Raw genomic sequence first — 26,026 nt, forward strand, 5'->3', positions numbered from 1 at the left:
GGTGTTGCATTTTTTAAGTTCCCATTCACTTTGTGCATAAAAGCTGGCCATGACATTTGCAGCTGGCTCTACCAAGCAGTTCTTTTTGTGCCAGCACTGAGTACAGTCTCATAATATGGCCCGCAATGAAAGCTTCATGCAATTATAATGAAGATCTTCTAGCCAGAATGAATGACTCCATTCACAGCAAACATAGAACTTGCTATGGATGTTCAATTACTTTTGATGCCTCCTGGATAGAGTGGAGGGGGAGGTGAATGGTGATGTCATCTTGGGAGAAAATGGGTTGGAATAAGTAAAAGGAGCCTTGCTGTTCTCAATTCTAGTCAGCATGCCAGTAGAATGATGTCTGCAACCTGGCACTCTACACTTAATAGGTTATTGATAACAGTCTTTACTCGTTTTTTTTTTTTTTCTTAGAGAATCCTTTCATAGGTTCCCTTGGCCCATAGGGCTAAGCCTCAATTCATTAACTTAGCATAAAGGGCCCCTCCCAACCTAGCCTCCACTTAGTGTGTCCAAACCACTGACCATTTTTTTAGAATACCATTTGCCTGAATATTTCTGTGCCTTATTTACCTTAATTTTTCTGTTAGGAATTTTTCTTGCCTCTTTTTCTACATTGGGAACTCTTACTTAGGTTTTAAGAACTATCTCAAACATTGCTACCTTTGATATCCTCAGACAAAATTAAGAATTCTTTCTACTGTGTTCTCTGCAGCATCGTTTATAAACTTCTATTATAATCCACAGTACAAATCATGTAATTATTGATTTTTTATCTAACTTTTTAATTTTGTGTTTTTTTGGTGGAATTGATGGATTCATCAGAACCTAGAATAGTTCCTGGAACTAATGTGGAATTAATAGCTTTTCTTTTTGAAGATAATTGAGTAGCATTGGGAAGAGAACAACTAATTTGGCCAAAAATCTTTAAATTATGAGTTAGGCATCTGGGTTCTAATCTCCATATGACCTTAAAATATCTTTAATGGCTGGTCAGAGCTGAGGACCCTGACAAGTATGGAAAGTCTCAATTTCTTCTCGCCTTGATTTCTTCATTTGCTAATCGCTGAATGTGATATCTACTGTTGGTAACTCATAGATATGTCTTGTGAATCAAATGAAATAAGAAATATAAAAATGACAACACTCCCCACTTCACTACCCATAGAGCAATGCTGGTTATTTGCAATAACACTTTCCTCGTATCTTTAGCGTTTGGTAACTCTCTGACACTGGGCTGTTAGAACAGGCTGATCCAGACTGAGGGTTTGTTCCTCTGACACCCATGACTGGGTGGGGAGGAGGTCCAGTGAAGGCCAGTGGCTTTGGAAACTTAGGAGAATGAACTTTGGTGTGTGGTTTGTTTGTTGTGGGCTTCTCCTGTTCAATCCCCAGGTTTGTGCCACACACTTGGTCAAGCTAGTGGTGATCAGGAGGAAGACAGGAGTTTGAAATTCCAAGTCAGTTAACGGACTGCGCTCCCTAAGAATAGTTGTGCAATCAATAAACATTTCTTGGGAGGCTCTGGAGGTTGCTGAGAGACAGTGGGGCTCTTCTCAGGTGTTTATGAGGGAAGAGATTCTTATTGGTCCAGGATGGCCCAGCACTCCTCTTAGTTGAGGCTGGCTGTTTCTACCTCTTCTTCAGATATGAGCTGGCATAACCATTTTCTTTGGCAATTAGGTTCATGATAACCCAGGCAAAACCTTAAAAAAAAAAAAAAAAACAGATAAAAATGGTCTCTGGCATCTTCACATCTCAAGTACTTTCTCCAACATTCCTATAGGCTTTTACCCTTACCTTGTAGCATGCAGGGGCCTCATTTTGCCCCTTAGCTGTCCAAATATCACTCCTTCCTTTCACCTTTCCCCAAACAGTAGAAAAAGAATTAGTAGCTTATTGTTCTAATTATGAAAGCTGATCACTGCTTTATAGATTAAAGTATCTTTATTTTCTGTGTCTCCAGGCTTTTATGGGGGTAATATAGCATAATTTCAAAGCAGACTATAGTGATATAAACCACAGAAGAATGTTTTTCTCTGATAATTTCAATACATTTGCTCATTAATATTTGCAGACATCTGCACATTAGATTATGATGTGTACTATCAGAGTTTCGGTGATTTCTCTTGTGTCTATAGAGAAAAGGTGAACTTCAAACACTCTCAAAATGGATATTCTTAAAATCAGGAAACAGTTCCTGCCTCTTGGGCAAGTCAAAATAAGATGATTATTGGATTGGGGAGGTGGGGCAGTGGCAGACATAAGATAAAAGGAACAGATTTTGTTTTGCTTTTGTATTAACACAGATGGTCACACTACTGAAGACAATCACATCTTAATAAATTATAGTTACACTGGTAGTCATGAAGAAACTAAAAATGAATACAAAGAGAAGGCATCATGCTTTCTCATGAAGTTTAGTAATAGGACTTGCCATTAACATGATGCATTTTCAACTGGTCAGGTAAAAATCAAATTTTCTAATGAGATATGACAACCTTAAATAAGGCACATGGAGAGAATTCACATATTAGATACAGAAAAAAATGAGTCTTCAAGTTATAAACACAAGATATTTGTATCTCCTTAGCAAAAACTAAGCTTACCCATAGGTTAAATCAGTGACATCAAGAGTGTCTTAATTGTCATAATTCTGTAGACGTGCCTTCTATGGATGTTAGCAAAATAGACTAAAAATATCCCCCCTGTGAAAATGAACGATTTATTGCTATTCCCTGGAGGGGGATGGTTTCATTTAAAGTAGTAATAAACACCTGGCATTTGCTCATCTCTGCTTTTTCTTTTGGTCCAGCTTCTCTATCCAGTTCATAAGCTCTTGGTTGGAAAGGAATAGTAAAAGGGTCACCTTGTTCGTCCACCCATCTGATGCTTGGATCTTTTCCAAAGAAGAACAAACAGAAGGGCTTGAACTGCCCTGGCAATTGACCTCCTGAGGTCCCCCATTCTGCCTTTTGATGCCCCTGACGGCTTGGGGCCTTGCTTTCCTGCACCTCCTTCTCACTGGCCCTGGCTCTGCTCACTGGCGCTTCACAACATAGTGCCAACCCCTCATGAAAACAGTAGCCCTCCAAGTATCCCTCAGGTCATGTGGGGCTTTTTTCTTCCCCCTCCGGCTAAACATTCGGTGCCCTTCTCTTGCATGTCCTAAGACAAAGTTGAGTCTCTTCCCTACCCAGGCCACTTTCTTTTGTCCACATGCTTCTTAAATGTAGGTGTCAAAACAGGAATGCACCACCCTGAATGTGGTCTAACAAAGCAGAACAGGACTATAATTTTCCTTAGTCTATTTAGAATGAACACATACTAATGCTGCTTGAACTCAAATTAGCCCTTTCAAAGTCATATGAGGCTTGATTGGAATCAGTGATTTTTTAAATCATATAGTTGCTAAACAATGTCTTCATTCCATCCTGTTCTCGTACAGTTGTTTATATGGACCCACATGTTAGACCTTTCATTTATTCCTAATAAGCTTAATTTTAGGCTTGATTCATTATTCTCACCTATCACAGGTAAAACAAAATATGTTAAGACATTGAGAGATCTAGTCCAATCCCAGCTGAAATTGTAAAGTTGTTGACTATAAGAAGTGACAGGGTCAGAGCTCCTGATGCTTCATTGCACCCTCTTCGCTTTCGTGGTCCTTCAGTGCTTTTAACAACCTCTCCTCTCAGCAATATTGCCTTTTCCCTTCGGGTTGTCAAATGATTGATTTTAAAAGTCCACTGACTTTAGCTTGGACAACTGTGATAGAGCACTATTATGAAAGATGCTTTCTCTTTTCCTTTATAGAAGAAGTCTTTTTTTTTTAAGATTTTATTTATTTATTTTAGAGAGAGAGTGTGTGTGAGCAGGGGGAGGAGCAGAGTGAGAGAGAGAATCTTAAGCAGACTCTGTGCTGAACATGGAGCCCTATGTGGGGCTTGATCCCACGACCCTGACATCTATTCCCTAACATCCAGTCTACTCTTGACCATTTGGGAGACAAAGTTAATGATCATGCCAATTGGTCACCACTTACCTCAAATTACAGTCGCCTTTATAATAATAACAATAAAAAGATGAACCTTTTTAGAGTGTTGAGATTCAAGAAATATTAGTTCCAACCCTGGCAGCATCTCCTTGGACAAGTGAGATGATCTCTCTAGGCCTCAGTTGCTAAAACAAAAAGAGAGTAGGTTTCTTGGCCTCATGGTCAGTGCTTTGGCTATTTATAGAAATGCCAGGGCGCCTGGGTGGCTCAGTTGGTTAAGCAACTGCCTTCAGCTCAGGTTATGATCCTGGCGTCCCAGGATCAAGTCCCCCATCGGGCGCCCTGCTTAGCAGGGAAGTCTGCTTCTCCCTCTAACCCTCTTCCCTCTTGTGCTCTCTGTCTCTCATTCTCTCTCTCAAATAAATAAATAAAATCTTTAAAAAAAAAAGAAATGCCATAATTTCCTTATTAGGGAAACATGTTTAAAATTTCATCATTAAGGGGCGCCTGGGTGGCTCAGTTGGTTAAGCGACTGCCTTCGGCTCAGGTCATGATCCTGGAGTCCCGGGATCGAGTCCCACATTGGGCTCCCTGCTCGGCAGGGAGTCTGCTTCTCCCTCTGACCCTCTTCCCTCTTGTGCTCTCTATCTCTCATTCTCTCTCTCTCAAATAAATAAAATCTTTAAAAAATAAATAAATAAAATTTAATCATTAAGAATTAAGTCCTCTATGCTAAGGCAAGAGTTCTCCATTCAAAACCAAATACTCCATGGGAGAGTTAATACATTTAAATTAGCGGCTAATACTTTAGAGTACAGCTTTTTGGAAGGTTGCCAATTAAATAACTGAAGAAGCTTTGAATTGGATGAGAGTCATAATAAGAAAGTATAGGTAGGAGATAGTGCAGAAGTCCCACACTGGGGAATTGCCTGGAATCAGAAGGTGTAATATGCTATATGGGAGTATCTCACCAGCTAGAGCTGGAAGTAGAAGCTGTGAGCCCCAGTGTGGAAGGATAATGACAAACTGCTGTAGGGACTAGAAGGGAATTAGGAAAGCAGCCAATTCAATTCCCTCATTTTACGGATGAGGAAACTGAGCCTGAAGTGCCTTGCCCAAGGTCATACAGCTGGTTAGCGGTGGGGTCAGGTCCCTGATTCCTGCACGGTGCCTTTCCTCTATATCATGAAGACAAACTACACAATTTTGCTTAAAATGGCCCTGCTCTCAGGTTCCAGCCCCATGCAAAGTGAGCGAGATTGGTGAGGTGGTTGAAGCAGTCTATTTGGGAGTAGAAAATGCCTCTCCCTGAGGCCTCCCATTCTGTTGGTAATGTTTGGGTAAATGCATCAGTGTGGTCTGTCTCTGTAGAGATTGGCAGAGAACACACAATATTCACATGCTTAATATTGTTTTTCGGTGGAAGCAGATCTTACTGATTAATTGGACTCCAAGTCCTCCTGGTTGAGGACATTCACAGAACGATTTTGCTGCCAAACATGTAGTCCCAGATGAAGACAAATACTGCCAGTCAAATGGATGCTAGATGAGTAGAGAATGTTCATGGAATGGTGTGTGGAAGCCATCACCTGTGGAGTCTTTAGGGAGGTGACCAGCCACATCATCTTTGCTCTCTCCTAGGGCAGATGCTGAGTACTTTTGTAATTGGCATTTTTAGAATTTGTTTCTGAAGCATTGCCTTTTTAGAGTTTCTCTTGAAGCATCAAGCTTCCTCATTGTGGCTGAATAATCATTGGTCATCTGCTTCTACGTGCCTTGCTCTCACTTTAAAGGAAGGCTTTCAAGAACAACCCCCACACAGACCTAGCTCTGCGGAACTTGGAGCCAAGGATAGTCTTGTTTCTTGAACAGCCATCTAGAGAGGTGCTTCTCAAACACAAAGGTGCATATGAACCACCTGGGCATCTTGTTATAATGTAGATTCTAATTCAGTATGTCTGGGATGGGGCTCGAGATTGCACCTTTCAGACAAGCTCTCAGAAGATGCCAACGCTGCTGATCTGTAGACCACACTTTGAGTAGCAAGGTTCTGGCTTAGCTTCGGCCTGACTTGGGGAGACGCTTATGAGGTCTGCTTCGGCAGGCTTTTCCCCACTCCATTCCTAGAAGAGTGTTTAACCAGGACCTTCCTGGGCCCAGAGGGAAAATTGTTGAGCTTATTATGCACTAGCAGTGAACATGGATCTTTGCACCTAAGCCTTCTTAATCAAATCTGCAATATTTGTGGGTGGGACTGTTTGCTTGCACAAACACCCTACACTTGCCCACAGTAATTAGGTAATTGAATTGCAAACAGTAATTAGCTGCCTAACTGCCTGCTTGTTCATGCAGGTATCCAATTTGCTTTTGAAATGTGGGCTTATATTGGTGAGAATGGAAGGTGCCGTTAAAGACTGCAGACACAATTAAGAAGGCCCATTGAAAACCTGGCTCTGAGTGAGCCGGCTGTTGTGTACTTCTCCCTTACTACTTTTTTTTCCCTCCCTATTTCAGTTACTCGGATTACATTTTTTCTCTGTGACTTGGAGAATCTCAGTTCCATTGTGTTACTTAAGGAAAATGAGAGGTGGTATTGGATGCCGGTTTTCATGTCTTCGGGATAAAATGAAAAACTCAGTGTTGTGTAATAGAGTGACAGCTGGTCTGCTGCTTTCTAGGGGAACTGACAAGCTTGTTTACTTCCTGGCCGCTGGTCTCTCTGCACAGCCCATCGTGAAAACAGGTGAGGGCTCCTGATGCCGTCTCTCCCACACAAGTGGGATATGTGCTCCAAACCATGGCCCCCAAAATACAGTTCTCTTTTAACCCATGTTCATTTTCATAACAAAGAAGAAACCAGAAATCAGAAACATCTGCCTCTCTGATGAAGCAAATTCGTGTCCAGCCTTCCCAAGAAGCTTCGCTGAGGTTGTTAGGCGATTTCCCTCCAGCCATTTGGAGCTGTTAATTCTTTTAAAACATGTCTCCCAATCCACTCTACCCACTTACCTCTAATGTCTGAGATTTGGACTCTCCTGTGTCCTGAGCTGTGTGGGTCATCAGTGCGCCAAGCTCTGCTGAGGGCAGTGCGGTGATCCGATTCACATCATGCCCTGGCGCTCTTCTGTGGCGGCTTCAGAAGGGTGACCTTGAAACTGCTGACCTCCAAAACCCTGTTCAGCTGAGCGGGCCCATCCTTTCTAACAGGTGAAATCTTCGGAACACGCAATTATTCCTAATGTAGAACAACGGAGAGTTTTTGTTAGCATAGCGCAATCTTTGCAAGTTATATTATGGTAGTATTCATTTACTAATACCGCATGCTGAGTCATGGGTCTTTTCGGTTCTTTCATGTAATAATAGTTTTGACTCAACTCGAGCACACAGGCTAAGTTTTTAGAAGAAAATATCTTGCAAAATCTCCTCTTCCTTTTCTTTTTTTTTTAAATAATTGGCACGAAGACCATTGTGTGGTCCCCAGCTTTAAAAGATGTCTATAAAAGAGGACTTAGAAACATTTAAACTTGTTTAAATAGATTGTTGAAATCCATTTAGTTTTAATTTCATTATGAAGTCTACTAAAGGGCCAGTGGTCAAGGCTGTTACTGGAGCTTTCAGAGGTGGAAATCTGAGGCATCATTAGGAAAAAAATTAAAGGGAATAAAAACCAAGGGCATTTTTATATTCAGTGCAAAAGAAAACACTCAGATACAGAAAACTATGACTATTAAAAATAATAAGAAGGCAACTTAGATGTTAAGCTGAGAAATTAGAACATTAATGATGGTTGCTCCCATTAGATAAAGAAGTGAAGTGTGTAGTAATTTTAAGATCCCTCCTCCCTTCTCACAATAGTCTTCAACAAGCACACTAAAAGTCTCCTTAATATTGTTTCTTATCTATTAGGGACTGCAAATTCCCAAGGATTCCTCAGAGAGTTTCCTTTTGAATTGATTTTTTTTGAAGAGCTAGCTTTCCTGGTGAAGAAGTCTGACCACAAAATTGAACCTGGTCCCTCCTCTTCAGCCCTCCTGGAGTGGCCTTCGTATGGCCTTCATCATTTTTCTGCTGGACCATGACAATCTCACTGAATTAGCCATGCCCTCATCTTTTATTTTCTCTTCTCACGTACACTGTCCACACTGTCACCAGAATTATTTCTTTAAATCAAAAATCAGCATGTTACTTGAATGGTTCCCTGATGCTCAGAGATAAAATCCTTATTGTAGCATGGAAGGCCGCTCACAGCCTGGCTCCTATATTTTTAGGCTGCTCTCTCTCTTGGCAGCCCCTTATCCAGCCATGCACCCCGCACCCTGGGCATATTAAACCTCTGAACAGTCCCTGAATGTCATGGGTTCTTGTTACACTCTGTCACTTGGTCCAGTGGACAGGGAATCAGACTGGGATAAAACAGGGACCAGTTGTAGGGTATGGTCAAAACTCATAGGAAGGGGAGAACTTATGGGCAGATAATTGGGAGTGATTGTACTTTAATCCTTTCAAAGGTTTATTGAGTAGAAAGAACACTTGTCTAAATAAGCTCAGTGCATAACAGTTACCCATATCACATTGCTTTATAACCAACATTCAAGGAATTATATTAGCCTCTTGGCTACAGAGCATATGGAAGTCCAGATGGGTGTAGGTTTTTTTCCCTTTTCATTTTGTTTAACTTGTGCTGACGGTATCAGATTTTCCATCTCCAGAGTCATAGCTTATACTTGTAAACATAGTGAGTTCAGTGGCAGAGGAGAGGGAAAGGCAAAAAAAGTGTTTTATGAGGAGAGGACAGCATTTACCTTACTTCTTCATGTCTAGTAATACACAGGTATCCATGAAGATCAGCTCTCTAGAAGGAAAAATTCAAGGTTTGGTGCTCTTTAGGAAAGAGACAGTTTATAACATCTGCAGTTTCATAGAGCTGAACAAATTTTTTGATTGAGTTAAATTTTTCTTTTAGATAATCCATAACCTGGGAACGAGAGTGGAACTTTTGGAAACAGCCTCTAATCTTTCATTTTGCTGCTCATTCTGCCTTCTCTTCCCTGCTACCATGCAGGTCCGGGGCCCTTGGTCTCCTAGCAAAGAGAAATGACCTTCATTTCTAAGAAGCTGGAGAGGAGAAGAAGTCAGGGATCAGTGCTGATGGCGGGATCCTTCTTACAGTTGGGAGATGTCTCTAACGCTTGTTTGGTGCTTCTTTTTTGGGAATGTAGACAAACAAGGGGAGTAGAGGAGTCCTCCCACTAGGAAGTAGGACCCTGCATGGGTCATACTTTGCATTTGCATAGACCACAATAAAAATGCACATAGACACAGTCTCCTTAGAGTCACCCAGTATAAGTGAGCACATTTTGCCTACCCATTAGGAGGGTACTTTGGGTCACTTTTGCTGAGAAATTTATTAAAATGGGTCATGTCAGATATTTAATTAGAAGAAACAAAAATTACCTGTGCTATGTAAAATATAAAAAACACAAGTACCCTTACTGCTGGCTGCCCTCTTGTGAGAACCCTGCCATGATTGGGATTCAGACTACTCAAAACCAGCAAATTCACTCAACAAGAGTCAATCATGTTCAGAGTTGTCTCCTCTAGCTAGATAAGAGTGTTGCAACTAGACTGTATAGAGCAATGGGGGGGGGGGAGTGAAAGAGCCATGATTTCTGACAAAATCAAACCGCCTTTCTTCCAGCTAGAATGTGCAGAAAACCTGACTCTGATTACTCAGGAAAGTCAAAGGCAGTGATTTTGGAAGCACACAACTTGCCTCACCTATAACTGCTAGTTCTAGAGCAGCCTCTAAAGGAGAGGGAGGATTCACTCATTTGGTGGATTCCAAGTGATTGCTATGTATCCACTACCATGCCAGGAACTGGGAAAAGCTAATGAATGTGCTAAATCTCTGTTCTTATTGGGGTCGATGTCTGGTGAGAAATAGAAACAAGATGGAGCGTGATGGTGGCCAGTCTACTTGGAGATACACTACTCAGGTAGCTCCTAACTGTACCAAACACTGTGCTAGTCAGGGCTTTGAAATCCACCAGTAGATCCCATATTCTAGTTTGAGATTTCTAAAGCTTTGACTTCCATAACCCCCACTGCATTGATTTATATAGTCATTTCATCTTTATTTTAAGAGCAGAAGGGGGATGCTGGCAACCTTCAAGTTCTGAAGACAGTAACGCTGCCTTCGTAGGCCGTTTTGCTAATTCTTCCTTCATTCAGGCAGATCATAGAGTTGCAGCTTGTAGAGTTGAATACGATGCCATCTACATTCATCCTTCCAGCAGGAAGAATGTGAAAACTTAATCAACAGGGGAGTCGTGATCACTGAGACTAACAAGTGACCCCCACCTGCTTGCTGTTATGGCAGAATGATTCCCCCTACCACCATAATTCATATGTCAAAGTCCTAACCCCCAGGATCTCAGAATGTGACTGTATTTGGAGAAAGGGACTTTAAGGTGGTAATTAAGTTAAAATGAGGCTGTTAGGGTGGGCCCTATTCAGTCTAGCTGGCGTCCTTATAAAAAGAAGAGATTAGAACACACAGAGAGAGAGACCTCAGGAGTGTGTGTGCACAAAGACCATGTGAAGACACAGTAAGAAGGTGGCCATCTGCAGCCAAGGGGAGAGGCTTGGAACAGCTTGTTCTCTTGTTCTCTTTCCTCTGTTCTCAGAGGAAACCAATCCTGCTGGCACCATGATCTTGGACTTCCAGCCTCCAGAACTGTGAGAAAATAAATTTCTCTTGTTTAAGTCACTCAGTGTGTGGTATTTTGTTATGGCAGTTCTAACGAGCTCATATACTTGCCTTTGTATCTTTTGAATATGCTGTGGTTCGGTAACTTGATGGACTAACCTTTCAAAAGAAAAGAACCATACCTCTCCTTAGTTCCCATTCAGACAAGGAAAGGTGCTTGAATTATTTTCTAACATCTCTCATGGTCACTAAACTGGACACATCTTGAACGCTGTATTTACTTTTTGGCAATCTCCCAAATCCAGGGGGCACTATTAACTTTGTCTCCCATGGAGTGAGTTCTTGAAGAGTAGAACCTGAGACGTCTCCCAATGTTTGATATTTTAATATTGACATGCTTGAAGAGAGGGCTCAGAAATAAATGACCACTTCAGATCTGTTCTGGCTCAGTGACCCACAAGTATATATACCTTGAAAGAACTTTGATCTCCTCCAAGCCTTTATATAAATTCAAAGTAGTTAGTATTTTTAAAATATATTCTGCCATTAAAATCATTTTTTCTATTGGATGCGGTTGAAAATCACATAGGTAATATTTAATAATCAGGAGATTGACATGTAAATCACCATTGTTTGAAAAAGCTCACTGATGCAAAGATGTAATTTTCTCTCTCCTCCCCAAACCAGGAAGAAAGCAAATAACAACCTTCTCGTAGTCCTGTGGTTAATAGATTGAAGATTTGTGTTGGGGGAGGGGGTATAAAAATGCTTTGTTCCTGGTGCTTTCTGGTTGATAAAGCCTTTCCCAGACTTCTTACCGAAATTCATTTCCTCCGCTTCATGACTAATTGTGGCATCATAGACATGGCTTCAAAATCCATGTCTTTTCTATTTTGCATTTTGCATTTTTTCCTTCTGATTCCTAGATTTAAAATTCCAGTTGTGCTAGAAATCATGATATGTCTAACACTTTTTGAAAATTATATAGATCAAAAGAGAAAGCGTGTTCATAAAAAGCTTTGATAGTCTCCTTCTAATAAACCCCTCTTTTAGACATTTTTAATTTATACAGAAAAGCAGTGTTCAGTTGGGAAATGCTCAGATATTGTGCTTTAAAGTCTTAATTTATGTGATCAGCTTGATCCACATGGTGCACATTATCCCTAACTTGTTGGCAGAGGGAAAAATTTAGCTTGATAATATTTTCTACCCTTTGTGAAAAGAAAATATGCTTATTAAGGAACCCGGGAGGCAATGTTGGGCTGCTACTAGCACAGGGACCAGCCCAATGTGGGCAGAGTTGCTGTGGGGCTGCTAAGGAGACCTGTGCCTGTTCAATTTTCTGCTGCTCTGGTCCCTGAGAGATCACTAATTCCTTTTTTATGCGATAGCCAAATCCAATAGCAATGAAGACAACAACTATGTTCCATAGGTATATTTTTGCCAGCTTACATTAAATAATTCATTATAAATTTTTGAAGGACTGAAATTAGCCTTTATTAAATATAGAAGTAGGCATCATCAGCAGTCCCTGATGAAAGCAATCAACCCCTTTAATGATTCTTCTCTCCAAGTGGTATTGTCAGGACTGTTAATTTTTTTAGAGCATTTCTTATTGGTTATAGGTTATGAATCATGTCCCCCCACCAAAAAAAAAAAAAAAAAAAAGATGTTGCAGTCCTAAGCCCCAGTACCTGTAAATGTGATCTTATTTGGAAATAGGATCTTTATAATGATCAAGTTAAGATGAGGCCATTTGTGTGGGCCCTCATCCAATATGACTGGTGTCCTTGTGAAAAGGGGAAATTTGGACATAGAGACAGACATGCACGAGAGAAGATGACATGAAGACACAGGGAGAACGCTACAAGCTGAGGAACTCTTGAGGTTACCAGAAGCAAGGTGAGAGGCACAGAACAGATTCTTTCTCCTAGCCTTCAGAGGGTATCATCCCTGTAGACACCTTGATTTCAGATTTCCTAGCCTACAGAGGCATAAGACATTACATTTCTGTTTTTAAAGGCACCCGGTTTGTGGTACTTTGTTATAGCAGCCCCAAGAAACTAACACACCAACTAAGTCTACCCTACCATGGTCAGGATATTTCCACACATTTGAAGTCTTTGCATGGATGCCATGTGCTCACATTAAATAATCACTTCATTTAAAATGGCACCACCAGACATTTATCTCTATTTAATTTTTCTCCACAGCAGTTACTGTTTAATGCACAATATATAATACTTATTTATCCTTTTTGTCATCTTTCCCCTCACTAGAATGTGAGCTCCACGAGGGCAGTGAGTGTTGATGATTTTGCTTTCCCCAGAGTGCACAAAGCTGATACTCAGATAATTGTAAGATGCGTGATGGAAACAATTAATTGCTTCCTCATCTCACTCCATTCCAAGTCAACTTCACCACCTATCTCACTCTGAACACTACCACTCCACAAAGACCATTGCAAGGGAAACAAAAAGGAAGAATGAAAGGGTGTTGCCTATTTTCATGTATGATTTTTTTTTAAGATTTTATTCATTTATTTGAGAGAGAGAGCACACAAGTAGGGGGAGCAGCAGACTCCCCACTGAGAGGGGAGCCCAATGCGGTGCTCAATCCCAGGATGCCAGGATCACGACCTGAGCCAAACGCTGACACTTAACCAACTGAGACACCCAGGAGCCCCTGTTGGCTACATAGTTCACTGATATGTTTGTACCTTGTTTTTTGCTTTCTTTATAGAATCTTTTTATTCTTTGGATTTTTTTTTATTATTAACATATAATGTATTATTTGTTTCAGGGGTGCAGGTCTGTGATTCATCAGTCTTACACAACACACAGCACTCACCATAGTACATACCCTCCCCAGTGTCCATCACCCAGGCACCCCATCCCCCAACCCCCTCCCCTCCAGCAACCCTCAGTTTGTTCATGTATGATTTTTTTTGTTTGATGTGTATGTAATTTGTTGGCAAAACATCAGATTCAATAAATGAGATTATTTTTGCAAGATTAAAAAAAAGGATGTTACATAGGAGATGCTGGGAAATTTGCCTAATCTAGGATGTAGTTCATTTGAAGTTACGAGTAGTAGGAGAGTAAGACAGATGTTTTTATCTTTCATTTCTATTTATCCCTATACCTTGGTGTCAGCCCCTTTCAAGTCTATGAGATTTCAGTAATTTTTGAATAAGTAACATTTCCGAAAGGATAGCACAGCAATTTTGAATGTTCTTGTTTTATCTGAAATCTCTGGTTTTAGATTAACTGCTCAAAGGGAAAAGTCAAAGATTTATAATCTGCTTGGGTTCAGATTTTCATCCAGGACACTTCGGTAGCCACTATGTCTGAGTAGATGAGTGATTGTTTTTCATGACTGTGACCTTATGGTCTCGTGGGAGAGTGAGCAATGCTCCATAATACTGGTCCCTGCAGGCAGGGTATTCTATTATTTGGATAAGGTTATGGTATCCCAGGCTGAGCCCCTTCTTCAATCTCTTCTAACCTAGAATAGTATGGTCTGGGCTGTCCCAGGGTTTTGTTTAATTTCTGTCAGGGTTGGTTCAATATAGTTATGCCTAACTGATCACCATATTTTCATGATGCTTAAAGTATAATTTTTAATTCTCTTGTGAGTTATATTTCCAATCCTAGAACACAGAAAAGCAGTGGTCTGGGATCAGAAAGTCTTACCATTCATACCTATGGCCTTGGGCAAATTATTTAGTCTTTTGAAGCCTATGAAAAGGAATAACAATTGCTAACCCTACAGGATTATTATTTAGAGAAAAAAAATGTATATAAGGTTCTGGGACATGGTAGGTGTTCTGCAAATGACAGAGATTGCTATTTTCCCTGTAGGCTGGCAAATTCAACAATGTATTTACTTAACCTACAGGCTCTAGGCTGCTCAGATTTCAGCAGAAATATTAACAGGGGAGCCTTTCCTCACAGGTTCAGGCAGCGAGGTTATGCCTCCGATCCAATTTGCCTCTTCCATATTACAGATATGGATGTGATTCTGTGCAGGGAAATTTGGGTTGCAGGTGCCAAGAGGAGAAGAAAGTATATGTGTAAATGCTCAGAAAGACTGGAGAACTCTCTGATAGAGTCTTTCATAAAATCCCACTTGGACAACACCCCAGTGACCAAACAAACAAAACCCCAAACACCCCAAAACCTCTTGCTTTGACAGTTGCTGAGACTGTCCCAAGCCCACGGGGGATTTGTGAGTCCACATCTGTATTGTTTGGGCAGAAACACTTAGTGTGTCCTTGAGCTACAAGCTCCCCTGTTTTGCTCAAACAGTACTAACTCCCAATTCCACTGAGGTGGGTGGATGTTCATTAAAAGCATTTCACTAGCATACAGACAAAAAGGAAATCAACTTGAAAGATAATTTATGAGCAACCTTTTTTAGTGTTTGAAAATATGCCAGCACATCTAGCAGCAGCCACTCAGGTTTTTATGGATTTTTTTGTTGTTGTTGTTTGTCATTTTGGTACGATAACTACCTGTAGTCATTAGCTCTCACCATTTCTAGCACAGGGTCTCAAACATCTGCCACTGCCACCAAAATGCCCCTCAACGAACTTCAACTTTATGTCCCTGAATTGGGAATTTCATCTCCCATCAGTGGAATTAGGCATATGTCTTCTTTAGCGGGCAGCCTGGTGATTCTCATCTGCAGTTCTGCCTTCCTAAGGCTGTTTGTGCCCACGCCCCTCCTTGTATCTGTGCTTTTGCTTCTCTGTAGTCCCATAAGTATCTTCTCTCTCCTGCTGGACTGCAGGAGCACCGGGGGCAAATAGGAAACTTCCTGCAGTTTTATTCTCGTTCTGCACCAGCAAAGTGGGGGCTCAGTAAATCCTTATTGAATATATTTTGCATATAGTTCTGTAGACGTAACAATACTGCACAATATCAGACAGGGGAGGAAAGAGAGGGAAGAAACTGAAAGAAATCGCCTTGGTTGTTTCTTTCCATGAAATGATTTTATATAGTCATATGTTGGTCAAGGTCCTACATTTTCACAACTGTTGGAATTATCCACACTTACAATAAAGGATGAAAACTCTATGTTTATATATAAGAGGTTGGTTTTTTTTTTTTCCACCCTAAACATAAGTTCTCAAAATAAAGGATGCTAGATTGGATTTTCCCTGCAAATGGTTTATCCTGGAAATCTTTTCTTTCCTAAGCACAATGCTGGGTATTTACAGCAGCTACAGCTCATCAGTCTCACCCCAGTAAATTATCCTGAAAGATCACAATATTGCATCTCAGAGGTTTTAAAGATATTAACATTCTGGTATGATGCTTTTTCTTCCTTTCTTTTCTTTCTTTCTTTCTTTCTTTTTTTCTTACTGGAAAGAAACTGATGTAATTTGACCTTAAAATATGAAAATGCGATCCTCCATTCAGACCAAACAGAGGCTCTGTATCTCATGGACAACATTTCCTGTAAATACCCTATGTGTGTTCTAAAGGATGTGTTTTTCATGGTCCCTAAGTGAAACTCAAATCATGTGTGCTCAGAAATGTTGCCTTTCCAGAATATCCTGAAGGCTTAAAAAATATTTACAAGTATGAACCTCATTATGAATGTAATTTACCATCTAGGTGGCTGATATTCTGACTAAAGAACAAATGTTTTTTATTTTCTTTAGATACAGATATATTATTTTTATAAAGGATGACTATTATACTTGTGCGTTTATAATACCAAGAAATGTAGAAAATTAGGCAAAAAGGCAATGGTATAATTAAGTCCACATATAGCTCTGTGGGATTCCCTGTCAGGCTGCAGTCACTGTCCTGGTGTGCACACTGCTTTTGTCCAGGCTTAACACAGGCAATTTCTAAACGGGAAACCAGATGAAGCTGGGGAAACCAAAATTTATTGGTTTCTCTTAATTTAAGACATAAGTGATCAGGACATCATCAGTAGTCGCCAAGGGCAATGCTGCCCAAGGCCCCTTTTTAGGCCTTTCAAGATTGCCCTCCTGACACACTTACTGAGCTCAGAAAAGATCCAAATTAATCTGGAGAATGAGAAGTGTTTCTAATGTCAGGTCGTTAGCAATGGAAGGTAAAGGAGATTTTCACCATTCCTTTGCTGCAGGCTCAGGATTCCTGACCACGTCCAGTCTGTTCAGAGAGCAGGAAATCAAGAATGTAAAGAAATCTTAGTGAGCATTGCCTTTTCGAGCTCATTTGCCTTATGATTGAGGCCAGGAGATGAATGTGAGTATTTATGCGAGTGTGTATCAACGTATGTGTTGTGAATGTGTGTGGTATATATGCATGTGGTATATTTGTGTGTATACATATGTGTGACGCTGGTATGTGAGTGTGTGCTATGTTTGAGTATATATGTATGCATGTATGTGGCGTGTGTGTGTGTGTGTGGAGTATGATGCGTGTGATATATGTGTGAATATGTGTACGTGTGTGGTGGTGGGGTGCATGTATTCGTGTGTGTTTGCGGTATGTGATGTATGGGTGCTTATGTGCTGTGTATACGTGTAAGTTCCGTATGTGATATGTAAGCGTGTGGAGGGTTATTGGTAAATATGTTTTTACTGAAAGAAAAGTACCTCCAGTTGTTATCCCCTCCAATCCATGCTCCTCTCTGCTCCAGGTTTATCTTTCTAAAGCACAAAGCTGAGTTTAGAGTATCCCTGCTCAAAAAAAAAAAAAAAAAAAAAAAAAAAAAAAAAAAAGAGGTAGAAAAGAAAGGGACTCCCCAAAGTCTAGAGAAGGCAATTGAGGGCCCTTCTCAGCCTGGCCCCAAGCTCCTTTTCCAGCCTTCACTGTCAGGCACCCATCACCTGGTCCCACCCTAGCCCTCTGCATTTCACCTGCAGCCTCTAGGGAGACGGGCAAGTGGTGGCTCAGAGCCAGACTGCCTGAGACTTTGGGCAGTTTTTGCCATAGAGGAGCTGCTTGATTTTGGGCAAGTTACTTGATCTCTCTGTTTCCTCCCTTATACAGTGGGAATGATGATAATACCTCTTCTTATTGGAGAATGAAGATGTCTTTGTGAGGATGAAAAAGGTAATACGTAGAAAGTACTTAGAATAGTGTCGGGCACCAAGTAAGTGCTGTGAAAACACTTGGCTATTATTTATATTGTCCCAGGACTCATGCACTGGCCTCCATATTCCTTTGGGATGCTTTTCCCCTTCATGTACATGTTAAAAAATCTTTTCTGGTCCACCTTAAATATCATCATCAGAGCCAGCTATAAAGCTGAACTAATGAAGTATTGTAGGCCAGTGGTTTAGTGCTTGGGTAGGGATCAGAGAGATCTGGGGTCAAATCCATTCTCTATTCTATATCAACAACTCCTTTTTAAAGTGTAGTTTTCTCATAAGTGAACCGGAGGTACCACTAGGCCCTCCCTTTTTGGGTATTGCCATTGTTAAATGAGCTAATGTATGGGAAACGTGTCATGAAATCATCATACCCTTGGCATTTCTTTTTCTTCTGGACACATACACACAATTATCCACCTTGTGTTTTACTCGCCTGGCACAGGTCTGGATTATATCAATTATTTTGCTTTCCCTCCATTGCTTAGTCCAGTGCTATGTTCATGATACACCATCAGAAAACATTTGTGGAAAAAACAAATAATGAGAATGAAAGAGGAATCAGAAAGTGAATCATGAACTTTGAGGGTCAGCCTAAAAGCCATTACTGTAAGAATATATAACGATATTGATAAAACATTCAAAGAGCTGCCTTTAAAAGTTTCATAGCCCAAAGATACCCTGAAATCTTTGGAAGGCAAAAGACTTTTAAGAATCTACTTTAATTTGTTTTCATCCCCCATTTCTTTTGTTGTCATGTGGTGAGGAAGGCTGATTCTCAGGGTCATTGCAAATTGATTTTGTGCTGTGCACTTAAAAGAACTGAAGTAGGTTCTTAGAGTTTTGTTCACTATTATTGCTCCTAAGGATTCTCATTCTGATCATTGATTTAATTTTTTTTCTTTTGGTTATAGCTTTTTGAACTACAAAAAAAAAATATTTTAGCAAAAGTATTAGCCCTGTGGATAATTGCTCTGGGATTTTTTTGGTGTTGTAAATATATGTGTAGATACATTGTAATTCATATGATCCTCAAAAATCAAATTTGTTGAGTACAACAAATATGATATCTTTCTGCTGCTTATGTTTTAAAATGTCTTTAAAGATCTTTGTACAATTTGTTATAGAAATTTTCATAATCTGTGGTAGTAGTCAAAGTGTGGAAGGTAAGAGGGAATGTGTATAAAATACTATATTTTATCATTTTATTACTTATATACTTACAGAAAGTGTGTTAAAAACTGGTACTTTGTTCTTAATTTTTCTCATTATACTTGAAAAGGGCTTTCAGTTTGCCTGTTCTAACAGTTTATAGCAAAACCCAATGATCGCCTTTGTAAATATCAGAACTGGTACATAAACTCCAGAGGGACCCAATCTTTAGCAGCCCAAGTTGGTCACTGGGAGATTGATTTTATGAATTGGTATTCAAAGTGTTTCTTGCCCTGATAAAATGTAGCCTCTTCCTCCACCTGAATAGGGTTCTATAATCCACCATTTTCTCAGATTCTTTAGCTGTTTTTTCAGATTAATATTTTGCTGGGAGGCTGTGTCCAGACATCCTATGAAACAGTAATAAATGGACTGTTTGCCCTTTGCTGTGGTTTTAGTCAGCACCTTGGAGAGTAGAAGTTAAACCTTAAAAAAGGAAGTGATGGAAAATAAAAAGGGAAATCTCACAAAGTGATAAAAAAAATCATTCAAATTATAAGTGGGAGATGTACACAAATGCTCCATTGATGAAATGGCTTTCCTTACTGTGTGAAAATTAAAGAATCCCTGGACCCAAACCCCTTTAATACCCACAAACAAGACTCCTGCCACGGCAGGAAGTCAATTATCTCCATGGCAACCAAAACAAATAGTGAATATTGCCTTAGCAGACAAGATGGATAAAAGGTGCATCTAAAATTAATTTATGTCTTGGGATCAGACACTTGAGATGAGAGAACTGGTCCATAAAGTACCCAAGAGGAGCTATTAAAAGAGAAACAAAATAAGTCCCTTGTTGAGTTCCCAAGGGAGCTGTGGTTGGAGCATATAAATCCTTTTTGCTCTGCCTTTAAGGGGAAAAGTTGTCAATATGTCCCCATTTACATGGCAGCTTTGATGATGGCCCCCTGTAAATCTCAGGCCTGCCAAAGAATGTTTATTAAGAAGTGCCTTCAAAAGTGATCTCTTAATCCATCCTCTTGTACATTTGGGGATTTATTATTATTATTATTATTATTGTTATTATTGTATAACTCAATTCTGAGATGCAGAGATGCCCTCAAAGATTAAAGTTCAGAAAATTTTGAGACTATAGAAATCTTGCATTAAAAATAACAGGAAGAGGAAAAAAGAGAGAACACCACCACCAGCACACAGAATTCTTGGAAGCAACCATGGGGCTGTAAATTTTTCATTAAGTGCAAAAATTAAAAACACTAATTAAACCACTGTTTGGAAAATAACTCCAAATATTTAAAGGAGATTTTCAGGAGAGACAAAGTGTGTCTGCTCTTCTGTGCCTAGAGATGTGGCTTTTTTTTTTTTTTAAGATTTTATTTATTCACTTGAGACACAGAGATAGAGAGAGAGAGAGAGAGCAGGAGCAGGGAGAGAGGCAGAGGGAGAGGGAGAAGCAGGCTTCCCGCTGAGCCAGGAGCCTGATGTGGGGCTCGATCCCAGGACCCTGGGATCATGACCTGAGCCGAAGGCAGTCGCTCTACCAACTGAGCCACCCAGGCGCCCGTGGGTAGTCCATTTCTTACCCTGAGTAGGAGGATGGTAGGACAAGAAGGCTGAGCAGGATGCAGATCCCAACCATTCCCAGTGAGGGCAGAGCTCTTCTCCCCAGGCTGGAATCACATTTAAGACTTAAGCTGATTCAGGTTTCCCCTTTCTAGTAGATCCATCCCACACCCTTTCTCCAAGGTCACAGTTCCCTCCGTCAGATGCAACATTTAGTCAGTCCCACAGAAGCTGTCTCTTTCTTTCTGGGGTCTCTTGTTAGTTTCCCTTCCTTTCTATCCACCCTTATAATTGCACAGCTGGATGATTATTACAGTTCCCTAACTTACCTAGCTACCTTCTTGCTCTCACTTGTATTTTTCCTATGCACTTGGATTCATTTTTCCAGATCATTTTATTTTTCATTCCTTTACTAAAAACACGATGACGAAACAAAACAAAACAAAACAAATGACTTCCTGTTGCTTGTAGCATAAAACCCAAATTCCTCTGTGTGACATTTATGGTTCTCCACCAACTGACCTTAACTTGTACACCAACATATCTCCCCACCAATTGATTCCACAAATCCATCATTCTAGTCATTATCACTTACCACAAATGCCTTATACTTTCCCATGTGTCCTTACTCCTGCAATTCTTGTTACTTACTGGAATAGCCTCCCCTATGGGCTTTATTTCTTTCTCCCCAACACAAAGAGCACCTCTTATACATCTCTTAAAAGCCAACTCATATTTTACATTTCTGAACACTTCCTAACCTCCCAGCCCTCATGATCTCATTTTCCTCTGAATCCAGTGGTACTTCATATCTGTGGTAGGCAGAATAACCTCAAGTCACTGGAATCTGTGATGTGTTACCTTATAGGGCAATAGGGACTTGGCAGGTGCAATTACAGTTACAGACCTTAAAATAGGGAGGTTGGGTAGATGGTCTCAATCTAGTGACACAGGCTGAGCCCTTAAAAGCAGAGATGGCTGCAGTCAGAGAAATGTGATAGAAGGGAAAGGTAGAGAGATTCTTAAGTGTGTGGAGGATTTGAGGTGCTGTTGCTGGCTTTGGGATATAGGGGCCTACATGAGAGAAATGGAGAATGTTCTCCTAAGAAGTTAGGAGCTAAAGGTGGTCCAGAGGTGACAGCCAACGACAGAATGGGAGCTCAGTCCTTCAGCTTCAAGGAACCGGATTCTGCCAACAATCAGGATGTAATAGGAAGGTTCTTCCCAGAACTTCTCAATAAAAGCCCAGTCTTGATTTTAGCTTTGTGAAATCTGGGGCAGAGGAACCAACTAAGCCAACCCCAACTTCTGAGATAAGAAATTTGTGTTGGTTTAAGCCATTGAGTTTGTGGTAATGTGTTATGAGAGCAATAGAAAATTAGTACAATGTCCTTACTGTGCATTTCACAAAGTGGGGTGTTCAAGAGACTGGGGTTTAGAATTGGACGTTTGGGCCAGAATTCTGCTTCAATATGCACAGATTGCATGACCTTAAGGCAAGTTACTGAATCTTTTAGGTTCTACAGTTTCATCATCTATAGTAAGGAAACCCATCATCCCTTATGATAATTCATAGGATTACAATGAGAATCAAGTTAGATATGACATATAAAGGCATTAGAAACAGGCCTCCCACAAACTAACATTCAATAACGCTATGCCTTGTGGCTATTTATATTAATGATGAGTTTCTACAAGTAGATTCTAAGTTCCTGAGATATGGACAAGCAATGGATTAAAAATGATCACAAACTCTTCACAGTTCTTCCCAGGAAGTGACGAAGCTGCTTTTTCTCCATCACTTGCATCTGGGCTGGTCCTTTTGACTTCTGTTGCCCAAAAGAATATGATGGAATTGATGTCGCGAGAGCCTCAAGAGGCCTTGCAACTTTTGCTTCTTTGCAATGCTCTGCCATCACGTGAAGAGGCCTGGGGTAAAAGACAGGCAGGAGAGAGGCCTGGCCATCTCTGTCACTTCAGACATCTCCACTAACCATCCTCCTAACCAACCATCAGAGCATCTAGCACCAGCCAAGCCCCCAGCTCACTGCAGCTGCAGAAACCAGCACAAGAACTGCCCAGTCTGCCCACAAGATCCCGAAATATAATAAATTGCTGTTTTAACCTGCTCAGTTTCACTTTTGCTTGGACAGCAATGCATAGCTGATACTGGAGATTATCTTAACCTTCTTTGCATTTTCTCCAGTAGTATCCTTAGAACTTAGCTCAGAGGCTTGTACTTTATCAATACTCAAGTGTTTATTAATATAATTATTACCTACTCTCTTTCCTTGATTTTTTTATATTCAATTTATTTATTAAATTAAAATTTTAACTTAATCTGGTTATAAAGAAACCTAAACATGTATTTGCAAACGAGTTTCATCATTTGGGTAAAAACACACTTATCCTTAAACTGCGTAGTCAGGATAAGGCAAGTAAGAAAGGTGTCACTGACTATAACTGGATAAATGTGTGAGTAATATATCTTTGACTTATGCTGATTCTGTGCAAGTCATGTAGCCTGTATGGGCCTTGGTTAGCTCATCTGTAAGTTGAGAGGCTCGTATTAGAAGCTCTACAGTCTTGGGGCGCCTGGGTGGCTCAGTCATTAAGCGTCTGCCTTCAGCTCAGGTCATGATCCCAGGGTCCTGGGATAGAGCCCCACATCGGGCTCCTTGCTCAGTGGGAAGCCTGCTTCTCCCTCTCCCACTCCCCCTGCTTGTGTTCATTCTCTTGCTGTCTCTCTCTCTGTCAAATAAATAAATACAATCTTAAAAAAAAATAGAAGCTCTACAGTCTTTTACAAACCCCACATTCCACCATGGAACCCTCTGTCTATAATCTGGCATAGACAGCTGTGTCAAGAGGGCAGAAGTGCTGAGTTCATTCCAAGTTTAAAGCAGTTGTCAGAGAGGAGAGACTAGCCTTTGTGGTACAAGCCAAGACCCAGTGGTCACTGGTTTAAGCAATTCTGCTTCATGATAAATTTTGTCATTTGTTGGGAAGGAAATTAATTGGTGATCTTTGTCTAGCTTCCTCTGTCCATATCATAAAGTACATCACAATTGGCAGGTGGCTGGCAGCCTCAGCAGGGAGAAGAGAACATGGAATCATTTTAAAAATGAATGGGCCTCTTATACCTTGCCTCATGGCACTTTCTTTCACATTTGTGTTGCAATAAACACATGTTGCAGGAATACTAAAAGATGCTAAGACTTGTTCTATGTTTGGGCAGTAAGGGGAAGGAAGAAGATAATTTTCTTAATCTAAACTAATCTAAATAATGTCTTATGCCTCTAGGGAGATAGTTTATGAATACAAATTATTTTTTGTTACATGATTACCTTGCTCTCCTAGTAAGTGCCTGCTACTGATCATAACAGAATGAAAATGATCCCTCCCTCTGGACAAAGTATCTAAGAGCCTCCTAATGGAGAGTCACCGAGGTGTTCCATCCACTCCCAGGTCTGAGGATATACAGAGCTGCTGCCTCTGGCTTCCTGCTCTCTACTCCAGACCTTCTTCTTCTTTTTTTTTTTTTTTTTTTTAAGATTTATTCATTTGAGAGAGAGCACAAGCAGGGGGAGAGGCAGAGGGAGAGGGAGAAGCAGACTCCCCACTGAGCTGGGAGCCCGACATGGGGCTCAGTCCCAGGACCTGGAGATCATGACCTGAGCCGAAGGCAGATGCCCAACCATCTGAGCTACAGAGGCGCCCTGCTCTAGACCTTCTAACTGTGGCTGGCTTCTCTGGTCTCCATCCCATAGCCGTGAATGTGACCCTTCTTTCTTCCTCTTCATCATTCCCACCCCCTCTTCTAATTCTATACTAGTGACCTACAGTTTGAGAGCCACTGACCTTCCACCTCTGACATGAGTCCAGGCTTCTGGAACAAATACCTTATCCCTGGACTGGGAAATAAAGATAAAACATTTTTTTAAAGATTTTTTAAATTTTTTTATTTGAGAGAGAGAGAGAGAGCAGGAGCAGCTAGGGGCAGAGCAAGAGGGAGAAAAAGTCTGAAGCAGACTCCACACTAAGCGCAGAGCCCAATGGGGGGCTCTATCCCACAACCGTAAGATCATGACCTGAGCCAAAACCAAGAGTCGGACATTTAACGGACTGAGTCACCAAGGCACCCCAAGATAAAACATCTTTTAAAGTTCATGTAGCAATAGAGAAAAGTAAACTAAATCTCTTAAAAGTTTTCCATATCTCTAGCATGGCACACACAAACAGAATATACTTCGACAAATCATTGGAATGGAAACAATTTCAGAACCCAGCAATTTTCAGTATTTTTCATCATGAATTATTACAGACAGCCATGTGACACACACTTGCACAACTGTATGTAACTTCAGCTCAGCGTACTTCCCATGGCAGTCTTACAAGTAATTACCAAATATTTTTAGACTTAAAAAAATCAGTGTGATCAAATAAATGGTCACCAGGCCATCAGCCAAATGTTAATAGAGATTTAAAATTATAATACTTTTAGAAAAATTTTGATGACCCTCTTCCAAAACAGTATAATTGAGGTAGACTAAGGAGTTGCCATGGTCACTGAACTTTAAAAATGCAAACACTAGAGATAAAAATATACTTCAAAACTCTTGTGAGTACTTATGCTTCCAGCAATAATGGACACAGGGACCGTCATTACCCTTAAACAACTAGAAGACTGGATCAAAGATGTATGAAACAACCATGTTCAACCATTGGACCATATGTAGAACGTGAGAGTGGTTCCTGAGAGAAGGAAAACAAATGAGGTGTTTTCTATAATTGCCCCAGTTTACGGACTGGAAAGAGTTTTCTGGCTACAGAGCAGGGAGGGAGAACCAAAACAGAGCCTGCGGGTCCCACTGACTTCAGGATACACAGCTCCGAATTTAGGAAGGATAGAATCAGGGCCAGGACAAGGGTGAGGAAAGTAAGCACCTGCCTTAAGCACAAAATTTAGAACAATGCCCAAAACTGAGTAATCATAAGATAAATAATATTTTAATCCAATATTTTAAAAATCAAAATTAATGTTAAAAATCACAATGGACAAAATATCCAACTTTTAAATAAAGACAAAATCTGACTCTGAACTTGCATGCTTTGGCTTTGCTTGCCTCACCCTAACCCTGGCCCTGTCAGAGTTTTTAATTTTGATGAAGTCCAATGTATCAGATTTTTTTTTTTTAAGTAGGCTCCACGTGGAGCTGGCGTGGGGCCCAATGTGGGGCTTGAACTCATGACCCTAAGATCAAGACCTGAGCTGAGATCAAGAGTAGGACGCTTAACTGACTGAGCCACCCAGGTGCCCCTATCAATTTTTTTTTTTTTTATGCTTAGTACTTTGCTAATCAAGTTTACAAAGATTTTCTTCTATGTGTTCTTCTAGGAGCTTTATTGTTTTCACTTTGAAATTTAGGTAGGATTGCTATCAAATTATTCTTGTTTACAGTGTGAGATGGGGTCAAGA

The 26,026-nt window shown here is 40.5% G+C and overlaps 1 long non-coding RNA gene across 1 annotated transcript in view; it reads left to right on the forward strand.

Moving 5' to 3' along the window:
• LOC113920907 overlaps nucleotides 1–22,492 on the forward strand; it is a 58,509-nt gene extending 36,017 nt beyond the window's left edge. Inside the window, exons 2-4 of the long non-coding RNA XR_003519424.2 lie at nucleotides 16,839–16,960; nucleotides 17,711–17,773; nucleotides 22,310–22,492. This is a non-coding gene — a long non-coding RNA (uncharacterized LOC113920907). The remainder of the gene's footprint in view (nucleotides 1–16,838; nucleotides 16,961–17,710; nucleotides 17,774–22,309) is intronic.
• The last annotated feature ends 3,534 nt before the right edge of the window (nucleotides 22,493–26,026 follow it).

This window comes from Zalophus californianus, chromosome 3 (assembly GCF_009762305.2).
Source record: "Zalophus californianus isolate mZalCal1 chromosome 3, mZalCal1.pri.v2, whole genome shotgun sequence".
In the NCBI taxonomy this organism is placed as follows: domain Eukaryota; kingdom Metazoa; phylum Chordata; class Mammalia; order Carnivora; family Otariidae; genus Zalophus; species Zalophus californianus.